The sequence below is a fragment of the Pan paniscus genome, chromosome 1, assembly GCF_029289425.2.
Source record: "Pan paniscus chromosome 1, NHGRI_mPanPan1-v2.0_pri, whole genome shotgun sequence".
Taxonomy (NCBI): domain Eukaryota; kingdom Metazoa; phylum Chordata; class Mammalia; order Primates; family Hominidae; genus Pan; species Pan paniscus.
The window spans coordinates 147438730-147451522 of NC_073249.2; positions in this window are offsets into that span (position 1 = coordinate 147438730).

A 12793-nucleotide genomic window follows, 5' to 3' on the forward strand; every position below is an offset into this window, starting at 1 on the left:
CACCCGGCCTGACTTTTTATTTGCTAAATCTGGCAGCCTTAGGAATGGGGGCTGGACTGAAAGCACATTTGTATGAACATGTGTAGGCAAACAGCTCAGTTGATGAATTCGAAGCTGGGTTTCTGGTGGAAATCCAAGAATCACTATAATTTAAATTTTCAAGGCTACATAAAGGCAATACCATATAGAGCAATGCTTTAGAACATCATTCAGTGGAGTCAGACAGATTTGAGTCCTGGCTTCTCTAACTCATATCTTACTGGTGTGACTCTATGCAAGTTATTTTCGGTGTCTTAATTTCAACCTCCTCATAGTTAAAAATTGAGATAATTATCTCTTGGTGTTTTACAAGGATTGAATGAAATAATTCACAAAAATAAATTTTAAAATACCATTGAGTAAAACATATACAAGAAGCCCCTTGAGAGTTGGAGGTTTCAGTGAGCTGAGATGGCGCCACTGCACTCCAGCCTGGTAACAGAGCGAGACTCCGTCTCAAAAAAAAAAAAAAAGGAATCCCCTTGATACTGTTGCTCATGGGCTATAATTTTTAGCACATCTTAGAATGACTAACAGTTAAAACATGTTAATAAAGCACATTGTTGATAACTGCAGGTAGAACAACACTAAAACATCAAATCCTCAATACAGTTAACGAGAAACAGTCTAAGGCAAAAGGGACCGAGGTTTTGGAGGTAGAGAGAGACTTTCACCTGTCATTGCATAGCTTAATGTACTGGAAAAATTTTGATTTTTGTTTTTAACTTTTACCCTATATATGTATTCCTTATTGAAAATGTTGAACAGGAAACCATCTAGCAGTCCCTGCTGAACCTCAATATCAGGTTTTCTTATAACCAGCACTGAAATTAGTTTTATTTTAGAGACCACTGAGGAACAGAGAAAAAAACAGAAGAGATTCAAGGGTAAGCATGGGCTTCAGCTTCTCGGACACTTAAGCACCTGAAATAGAAACAGAGAAACCATAACAGTTGTAAGTTTACCTCATCTGCCCCATCACTGTATTTGTCACAAGGGGAATCAGTTCACTTTTGGTAACTTCCTTCTTAAGAGTACTGTCATCCCCCCAGTGACACATTGGCTGCCCAGAGTTTCATCAACAGTGAAACAGCCAAAGCTGACCATATAACTTTCATTCTCAAAGAAGAAGCATTCCATGTTATTGATAACATCCACTGGTTAAGAATTCTGCTCTTGATGATGTTAAGAGAGTTGACATATTTTCAATATCAACTGTCATTACTCAAGCCATAAGCATAACAGATGTTTGTTGAATAATACTCAGGTATTTCTTAGATTGGTGCAGGACACCTAATGTCTACTCTAAACATAAAATCTATTATTGAAAAAATATATAATTGCTGGACCATTGCTGTTGTTTTCAGATACAACTGTATTTTTTAGGTTGAAAAAGTTTTGTACAATAGTCAATGGATGTTGCATTGAATCCTGAACACCGCTTTCATTTTATTGTAGTTTAAATGTAAAATAAGTCCGTTAACTAAAGTGGAAGTCACCGAGTACTGAAATATTGGAGACTCAGCTTGTCAAGATTGTGCTTTATTAACAATATTATACTAAAATAACTGGTCCTCAGATATGTTAATCCCTACTGTCTAGGGAATCTCAGTCAGTTTTTCAGTATTTTGGGCAAGAAAACAAGTTTTGAAGGTAAGTAGCAATTGGTCTAATTCTTGGCTATGGCAGTCCCCTGCTTTATGTTCTGTAGCCACTTGGAGTCTTATTTTTCATACCTGACTGATTTTTTCTGAAAACAGTAGATAAAGCCGTGATTGTGGTAATAGCACATAGCAAAAGCTTGAGGACAAAGGTTCCAATTCTTCTCTTTCTCCTCCTTTTAATTCCTTCTCTCCCACAGCATCTTTGACCAAAGTCTGTGATTTTACATTTATGTATGGTGTTACTACATTTTTTTAGACTTAGCAATAGTGGTATTCACGTATATTTACATCCTTATATAATTTACTTTTTATTATGAAATATTAAGTAATTATGAGAAGAGAAAAAAATGCATTGTGAGTAATAAGAAGTTACAGGCAATAGGATAGGGGACTCACATAAAGTAGAAAACCTAATAATGGTTTTCTGAAATTACAATGTAAGTTAGAAATAACCACTTGCCCATTTAGGAGAGTTAAGTGAAAAGTGAGATATTTCTGCCTGGATAGTTCAGGCACATCTTGATGTGGCATATGAAACTTGGAAGTTGTGTTGATTGCGGAGATAGTGGAAAGGGCGTTGTACACAGGGAAAAGTATAGTAGAATTACCAAGTTTGGAAATAATGTAGCTAGAAATGCACAAGGATATGCAAATACTCCATTCTGGCTATAGTATAGAGTACAAGAAAAAGAAGAGTGGGAGGTAAGTCTGGAAAAACAGCTCGGCAAGAGCTTTTAAAGAGCTTTTATTCAATTAAGGGAGTTGGAAATGTTTTCAGTTAGCAATGGGGAATCATCGAAGATTTTTCAGTCGAGGGTAGGGAAGTGCCTGATCAGAGTTTTGTGTTCGGATTATCTATCTGGCAACATCAAGTTATGTAGATTGGAGCAGAAACAGACTAGAGGCTGCGAAACATTTTAAAATGTGCATTTGTCAGTTAGAGTAGACAATAATGAGTCCATACGCTTGAGCAGTGAAATTAGCAATGGCATCTCATTTAGGTAGAATTGCAGGTGTCCGTGGAGGGAATGAGGACTGCTGGGGATCTCCTGCTTACCAAACAGAGAAGAATTGTAGGTATTAGAGGGTAGGAAGGGTAGGGGGCAGGAAACAATAGGGAAGAGTTGGTTAACAGCTACAAAATTGCAGCTAGATAAGAGTAATAGCTTCTAGTGTTCTATAATAGCATCCCCAACGTTTTTGGTACCAGGGACTGGTTTTGTGGAAGACAATTTTTCTACGGCAGGGTGGGTAGGGGTTGGCGAGATGGTTTTGGGATGAAACTGTTAGGCATTAGATTCTTATAAGGAGCACACAACCTCGATCCCCTTGCACGTGCAGTTTACAGTAGGGTTTGTTCTCCTGTGAGAATCTAATGTCACTGCTGATCTCACAGACAGTAATGCTCGCTCATCTGTCACTCATCACCTGCTGTGTGGCCCGATTCCTCACAAGCCATGAAGCAGTACTGGTCCACAGCCCGAGGGTTGAGGACCCCTGTTCTATAGCACTGTAGGGTGACTGTACTTAACACTAATTCATTGTATATTTTTAAAATCACTAGAAGAGAGGATTTTAAATGTTTCTAATGCAAAAAAAAATGTTTGAGGTGATGAATATGCTAATTAGCCTGATTTGATCCTTACACATTATCTATATGTATCAAGATATCACTCTTTACCCTATACATGTGTACAATTATTATGTGCCAATTTAAAATAAAGATAATTTTAAAAAGACAGGCAATATAACAACAAACAAGAAAGAGATTTTAAGAGAAAAAAATGTATCTTAGTTCAGGTCGTTATAACAAAGTATCATAGACTGGGTTGGTTATAAGCAACAACAATTTGTCATGGTTCTGAAGGTTTGAATTCCAAGAACATTTATCCTTCCATAGGGGAAACAGAGACACACCTCTCTGGGGTCTTTTTTGTAGGGGCACTAGTTCATTTCATGAGGCCTCCAACGCTCATGACCTAATTACTTCCCAAAAGTTCCACCTCCTAATACCATCACAATGGTGATTAGAATTTAAACTATAAATTTTGGGGGGACAGAAACAGTCTATAACAAATAAGGACTTGGTTAAAAGAAATATGAGGTATTTATTGCAATTCCTCAGGCATTCTAAATGCCTTAATTATCCCCACAAAGCCATGTTCTTTCATATCCTCAGGCCTTTTTTATTTGCCATTTCTTCTTCCTGAAATGTCTTTTTCCACTTCCTCTTTTGGTGAAATTCTACTAATTTTCTGAGAAACAATCCAAACATTTCTCCCTTTTCAAAGATTTCCATGACTATATAGTTATTGCATCTATTTATTGTATTAGTTTATTCTCATGCTGCTATAAAGAAATACCTGAGACTGGTAAATTTATAAAGAAAATAAGTTTAGTTGGCTCACGGTTCTGCAGGCTGTATAGGAAGCATGACAGCATCTGCTACTGGGAAGGCCTCATGAACTTTTACTCATAGCAGAAGGAGAAGCGAGAGCCAGCATCTTAAATGGCAGGAGCAGGACTAAGATGGGAGGGGTGGGGGATGGAGGTGCCATACACTTTTAAACAACCAGATCTCATGAGAACTCATTATCATGAGACAGCACCGAGAGGATGGTGCTAAACCATTCATGAGGGATCCACCCCCATGATGCAATCACCTTCTACCACGCCTCACTCCAAAACTGGGGATGACAATTGAAAAAGATTTGAGTGGGGAGACAGATCCAAACCATATCATCCTACCCCTGGCCCCCCAAATCTCATGTTTTTCTCACATTGCAAAATGCAATCATCCCTTCCCAACAGGCCCCCACAAAGTTTTAACTCATTCCAGCATTAATTCAGAAGTCCAAAGTCCAAAGTGTCATGTGAGACAAGGCAAGTTCCTTCCACCTATGAGCCTGTAAAATTAAAAGCAAGTTGGTTACTTCCAAGATACAATGGGAGTATAGGCACTGAGTAAATACCACATTCCAAGGGGGAGAAATCAGCCCAAAGAAAGGGGCAACAAGCCCCATACAAGTTCAAAGCCTAGTATGGCAGTAATTAAATCTTAAAGCTCCAAAATAATCTCCTTTGACTCCGTGTCCCACATCTAGGGCACACTGATGCAAGGGGTGGGCTCCCAAGCACTTGGGAATTGATGTTTTGAAACTTGTTTGAATATCTAATATATATCAGGTGCCATTGTAAATATAGTACTTAGTCTTCATTCTCAAGTAGATTTTTGTCTACTAAAGAAGATAGATATATTAGTCCATTTTCATAGTGCTGTGAAGAAATACCTGAGACTGGATAATTTATATAGAAAAAGAGGCTTAATGGACTCACAGTTCCACATGGCTGGGGGGACCTCACAATCATGGCAGAAGGTGAAGGAGGAGCAAAGGCACATCTTACGTGGTGGCAGGCAAGAGAGTGTGTAGGGGAACTGCCCCTTATGAAACCATCAGATCTTGTGAGACTTATTCACTATCACAAGAACAGGACAGGAAAGCCCACTCCCATGATTCAATAACCTCCCACCAGGTCCCTCCCATGACACATGGGGATTATGGGAGCTACAATTCAGGATAAGATTTGTGTGGGGACACAGCCAAACCATATCAATAGATAGGTACAAAAATATTACAAGGACTCTTTCAGTCATTGACAAAGTAAACTGTATTGAGTTCTCACTGTAAGCCAGTTACTATTCTTTTAGATACTAGACTTAGAGCAATAAGAGAGAGAGATAAAATTCTTGGTCCAATTAACTTTTCATATTATTGGAGCTTCAGGCTGATAATGGCTGGCATAGAGGCTTTTTTAAAAGTCAAACAAATAAAACTATAATTTCATTTGGTAATGGATGTTCATCTAATAATACAAGTTCAAGCCCTCGAGTATAAGTTCAAGCCCTTGAGTAGAGTCTGGTTCACAGGCGATGATTAGGTAAGACATTTAGAGACTAAGGCATAAAAAGAATCAATGAAAAACGTATACAGGAAGAGAAAATACCCAGTGCAAAGGCTTATAGGTGGACTAGTTGAGTATGTTTAAAGGAAAAGGGTGATACTAGTTTAGGATAGTGAGAGAAGGGAGAGAGGATTTTGATATGAGATCAGAGAAGTAGGGATGGGCCACCTCATTTAAGACCTTAGAGGTCTGAATAGAGAGTTTGGATTTTTCCTCTAAATGTAAACGAAAGTCATTCAAAGATTGAAGTAGCCAAGTAACATGATCATGTCCTTAAACAGTTACTCAGGATGCTGTGTAGAAGACCAGCTTTAAAGGGGGAAAAATAAAAACAAGAAGATTATTTAGAAGGAAATTACAGACAAAATATAATAATGTGGTTTGAACTTGGTTGGAAGCAGTGGCATTGCAGAGAAGTAGAAAAGTTGGAGAAATATATTTAAGGTTGAACTTCAGAAATGATACAAAGGGAGAAATCAAGGAGTTTTGCTTAAACAAACTGGGTGGATAACGGTTATAGGAAGGAGGAGATGGTGATGAGACAGCTTTAAAGGATATTTAAATGTCATGTTGGGGTTTGGATTATTTTGATATTTCTGTTAAAGTCTGAGTGGTGATGTCAAATTGCTAGTCACATATATAAGGTTGGGGCTCGGGGGAACAATAAGAACTAGATAGAGAAGTTTGATAGATAGTAGTTTATAAATGCATTAACCAGGGCACTGGCTGAGATTAACGAAGTCAATAATACAAATAGAGAGGAGAAGGTGTCTCGTGACCAAAACTTTGCATAAAACCAAATATTGGGAGATTTGTTTGAAGAGGAGCAGCATACAGTCTGAAGTGGAGTCTGCAACAGAGCTAATATTGTGGAGGAAAAACCATTAAATTGGGGAATATAGAAGTTATTGACTGACCTTGACCAGAATTGCTTCATTGGAGTAATGGAAAGAAAGACTATTTAAAACGAGCTGAGTAGGAGTACTTAGAGAGAGTAGGAGCCATTTGTAGTAGCAGTTCTTTGGAATATGTTCAGTAATCAACTAGAGATTAATAAAAGCATTGATGAGCAGCAGAAGATGAAGTTGGGTTGTATGGCGTGGATATTAAATAGAATAAACTGGTCTAATTTTATTCACTAACTTTATTGAACACATAAAATTCATGACATTATTGAACACATACAATTCATGACATTAATTTAGATACCAAAGATTTAAAGCTGAATAATACAGTCTGTGTTGTTTCTTCCTAGTTCCCTCTTCCCAATTTCCCTGAGAAATTCGACCCTATATTGCTGTCTAGTTCCTATTGAACAGATAGGAACTAAAGACCAGATCATATACCTGGATTCCCTGACATTAAAGTGAACTGCTGTTCTCATATATGAAAGCCTGTCTGCTGACAATCTAGCAGATTTATCATCATTCCCTCCTGGCCATGCCAGACTCCTGAAATTGAATGTATTGAGTATCAATATTGGGATAATTTTTTTTCTATAATCTATTGAAAATAGAGATTTGAGCTCCTGGCCTAAATTCATCCAGTTTCATGATGTCCATCCACAAACACAGCCTCAGTAGGAGAAACAGTAGTTAAAGAATTTCATAAATATCTGTCACAGTAAGGTTGATAAGAATTTCTTAGCATGAAAGAGTCTCTGCTATGAAGAAAATTATGATTGGAATGACTAGCCCTGGAGTCTAGGCTTGGCAAGGAGGCATGGGAGGTGAGGTAGAAAAATGCAGTACTAGATGTGTAGAGAAGGACAAAAAGAGAGGAAATACTGAGAATGAATAGGAAAACAGCATAGCAGCTATGGCTCAAGAGAGAATGTTTAAACAGAAATTTAAATTCTTAGGCTTCATGTTTAAGTGTGGGTTTTGAAAAAAAAGGTTGTTAAAATACAGCAGAATTTCCATTGTGCTATTTCACTGAGGAAACCAGGGATGGTCTAAAATAAAATGGCTTTGAGGAACACTTTTGAGCAATCATTATGTGTGACAATAATGGAAACAAAATAGAATATATTCACAGATTTCTGCTTTGATGTGAAATGACAAGTACAGATGGACACAAAAATAGTCACTCTGCAGCTTTGAATCTAAACTTACTGTTCGGTTGTTTTAAAAATGTTTAGATCAAGTATACTATTTTCAAAAATCCACAGAGCAGTGGCAGGGATATATTATAGAACCAGAAAATGGCCTTAGAAACAATCAAGACATTATTACTAGAGTCAAAAGATTTCTGGAGATGTTTTTGGAAAAGTGTAAGCTTTCATTATGTTTCCTATCTGAAGTGTATATACAATTTGTGTTAAATGGATGAAGATGACATATGACCAATCTGTGATATCAAACTTTTATTGAAGATGAGTTAAAGAGAGGTAAATAGTTGAGAAGCAATTTTGCTTGTGGACAGGTAGAACATTTATCTGCTGAAGTATCTCATTATAGGATGTTAACAGAAAAATTAATGTATCAGAAGGGCACATTGATGTCTCAACTCTTCTGTGCTTTTAAAAAATCTGTAAGTTTTAGTACAGTCAGTGTGATAGGACTAAAAGCATTTTGGACATGAATGTAATGCTGTAAACAGTGATTAAATGGTCACTTGGAGTTCCAAAACCATTTCTGTTTGAAAAAAATATACAGAAGAAAAGAATAATTCAATCACATTTGTCAGACATTGCCAGTATAACCCCACACATAAATCATGCTGAATGTTCTGAAAAGGAAGTGGGGGAGGTAGAGCATGATGGTAGGCCAGGTGCTCAAATCTCTACTTTCCATAGGGTATAGAAAAATTTACTCTATTATTAACATTCAAATAGTTCAATTTTAGGATGTTAGCATGGCCAGGAGGGAATGATGATACATCTACCAGATTGTAGCTCAGACAAGCTTCCATAGATCAGAACAGCAGTCCACTTTAATGTCATGGAATCCAGGCGTAGAATCTGGTCTCCATTTTCTATCTGTTGGATGAGAACTAAGCAGCAATGTTGGGTAAAACTTCTCAGGGAAATTATGAAGAGGGAGATGAAAAAAGTCAATCAATCAATGTATATTTGATTTGTGAAAGTCAATCAATCAATGTATATACACATATCAAGTGTTAGACAAAAAGTTTATAAATGGATGTTTATAGAGATACCCAGTAAGTTGTGTTCGTGAAAGTCACACAAAACATTAATGGTGAAGAAAACACATTATTATAGATTTGAATCAGTAGTGGAGGAAGGGTGGGTGGGAAATAAAATTAACACATAATAAAAATCATGAATCTACCATTCATGACATTCATTGTAGTAGAATTCCCTATATGTTATTTTTTAATACCTCTAACTCTGGGAGGAAGAGAACCATGATTTTCATCTATCATAGGAGAAAAGGGAGGCACAGAGAAATTACTTTGTTCAAAGTTATATAGTTGATGTAAAGGGAGCTCAAATTTTGAATCTAGATCTCTTGACTCCAGATCTACCAATGTTTTGTGCTGGGAAAATCCTCTACCACATTTTTCCACCAGACTTGGCTTTTCTTGGTTTAGAGCATTCGTGGAAATGAATCTGTCCTTGTGTGAAAAATCAGTGCTAATTGCTGATGTCCATGTCTGGCCAAGAATACCATTTTTTAATACAAGGGCAGTTTTAATATAAGCTATCCCACTTTTAGCGACCACTTCACTCCTACCTTGGTCTCCATGTAGAACAGGATGTTAAACTCCAAGTGACCATTTAATCACTGTTTACAGCATTACATTCATGTCCAAAATGCTTTTAGTCCTATGACACTAACTGTACTAAAACTTACAGATTTTTTAAAAGCACGGAAGAGTTGAGACATCCGTGTGCCCTTCTGATATATTAATTTTTCTATTAACATCCTATAATGAGATACTTCAGCAGATAAATGTTCTACCTGTCCACAATTAGTGCCAAAATGATTAAATTTTGTAGAAAAATTTATTAGTAATTATTACAATGAGTTTAGTTAATAAATACTTCAGCATTTGAGGATGCAACTTCACATCATCTCAACGCATACTACTGTTTTGATATACAGATAGATGAACATTTTCAGTTCAAGGCACAAAAAACAGCTATTCATAAACTCTGAATGAAGAAACAGCTATTAGAGAATGTGGAAAAGTCTGAAAAGGGAAAATAAGTCATACATAAGAACAGACATAATCTTAAAAGCTCCCTAAAAATCAGTAGAAAAGCCAAAGTCAGAGGCTATAACAGTTAACCATCTAAAACAGAGGAGCAAAAAGAGAAATAGTGGATGCATAGCCTTTTCCAAAATTGTAACTTAGTGAAGAATTAAGTGAAATATCAAGATGGCAAATTATCAGAATACTTGAGAAATTGGATTTTAAGTGGTTGGTATAGACAGAATTAAGAAAAAAAGATACTCCAGGAAGGGAGTGAAACCCTGAAGATCTTAATAAAATTGAAGAGGAAGTGTAATGATCCTTGTGAGAGTGTGGGATAATGCAAAGTTAGGTGGGTTAGGAAGAGGAAAAATTTATATTTCAAAATATTCTGATAAAAAAATGACATGCCTGGAAGTGGTGCTAAAATGGGTTCCCAAAAGAAAATGAAACTCTACACTTCAAAAAAGTTTAAATTAAGCTGTTGTATGGTGGAACTATCAGCCCAAAGGTTGAATTTCAAAGTAATTTCCAGAAACCAGGAAATCTAAAATATCTACAGGCCTTTACAATATCACTCGGTGATGACACAATATCCTTTGCAACCAACCTTGTCACATCCTTTTGGGGTGTCCAGGTATTTGCACATGCCATTGCCTGCATGTCATTGCCTATGTGTCTGAAATGAAAGAAGAGAAAGTACTGGAAGAAGACAAGAGGATAAAAAAGAAGGGGAAATAGTCACAGAAGTCATTGTATGTTTTTATTTGCATTTTTTGCTTAATCATATTTCATTGTTACAGTGTCATAACACGTTTTTCTTTTTTGAGACAGAGTCTTACTCTGTCACCCAGGCTGGACGGCAGTGGTATGATCTCAGCTCACTGCAAGCTCAACCTCCTGGGCTCAAGTGAATCCCGTGCCTCAGCTTCCCAAGTGGCTAGGATTACAGGCATGCGCCATCATACCTGGCTAATTTTTGTGTTTTTAGTAGAGCAGGGTTTTGCCATGTCGCCCAAGCTAGTCTCAAATTCCTGGACTCAAGTGATCCATCCACCTCAGCCTTTCAAAGTGCTGAGATTGCAGGCATGAGCCACCATGCCAGAACATTTATTTTTAACACTAGCAGTCATCATTTATGAAACATAGTGAAGGCAAGTTAAAACAACAAAATCCTCAATGCCCCATAAAGCAATGTATTCAGCATCAATTATGGTCAAGTCTTCACTTCTATCAAAATATATTTGCCAAACTCCAATTCAAAGAGAATCTCATTTCCATAGTACTCACAACTTTAGGACCTACTAGTCACTTGCCAGCCAAATAAAAAGGCAATGTGAATAAATCTTGTAGCCATGTCTCAGACTCAGAGACTAAATGTTTGGGATTATCTTACCACATCAAATTTTATAGTGTTTTGCACTTTTATGGAAATCATATCTTTAATTCTGAAATTTTAAAGTCAAATAGACTTGGATGTTAATCTCAGCTCAGTCACTTACTAAATATGCTACGGATAAGCTTTATTTTCTTTATTTATTCCTATGCATTCTGGATAAAGCTTTGTATATACGTTTAGACTTTTAATATAGCGTGTATTAGAAAATCAATATAACTTGCCATTAAAAATAAGGGAATATATTGGTTTATGTAATAGAAAATATCAGAAGTAAGGCCAAATTCAGAGTTGGTTGATTCACTGGTTCAACAATGTCACCAAGGACTGGTTTTATTACATTTCCTTGCTCTATCTTTCAGTATCTTTTAGTATCAAAAGTCAGTCATCAACAATTTTTAGACCAACCACATTATTCTTAGTTCAGATTCAGAAAGAGAAAGTGAGTGAGAGGGCGCGTCTTTTTGTTAACCATTGACCAAAAATCTCAAGTTTGCAGGGGCTAAGGAGTGTGAAGGTCAATCTCAAATTACAAAGCTGGAGGCAATGTTCTCTGATAAAAAATCTAAGTGTTTTTAGGAATGAAAAAGAAGCACAAAATGCTGAATATGTGGGCATCAATACATGTTTACTTCACCTAACTGATTCAAAAGATCATTCCAAGGATCATGTCTGTCTTCTTCAATTTTACAACACCTAATATAGAAACTAGTATATAACACACATTCAATAAAAATCTGGTAAATGAAAAAGTTATTTAATGAGAATTAAATGGATAAAGAACCTATAATGTAAGCCACAAAATTTACAAATAATGGTTTCTTCTGAATTTACATAGAAGGACATTGTGTTTCAGAAATATTAAGCTATTTTCTCAATATAACATATTTAAATAGCAAATCTGAGGCTAAACCTAAGTGTACTTATCCAAAGATAGTGAGTTCCAATTTTAGAATTTTGAAATGTAAAAAATATTAATCATGTCTAGTTACATAATGAGATGTAGTTTTAACATCTTTGAGAATATGCAAGACAAAAAATAATAATGTTTTCAATAACGCTTTTTAAGATAATGTGTGCACTTAATAATCATAGCAGAATTTACAAGTTGTTAATTGGTCTTATGTCAAAGTTATGCTCATTAATGTCTGCATATGTATGTATGTATGTATTTTGGCATATATGTATATATGCAGATAGGTAACAGTGATATGCATTATTCAAAAACATGTCCTTTAGTTGCAGACATGTTTATAACTTCTGGTTTCCAAAATTTGAAACCTGTGTCGGTATGAAAGGTATATTAATTAGCCAAAAATGACTGGACAAAATAGAAATTTTCATACTTCTTTTAATGCAATGTAATTAGTGATGTTTGTAATCAAAGGACGGGAAATCACTGTCCAAAATCCTTTTCATTTTAGCTACTTGTGAACTTGCAAGTACGCCTGTAATATCTTGATATTTATCTAAAAACAGATCCGTATATGAACACATTTAGAGTGATACAATTTCTGATTTATAAAAGCACATACAAGTATATTTACACTCTTAAATATTTATATGAAAC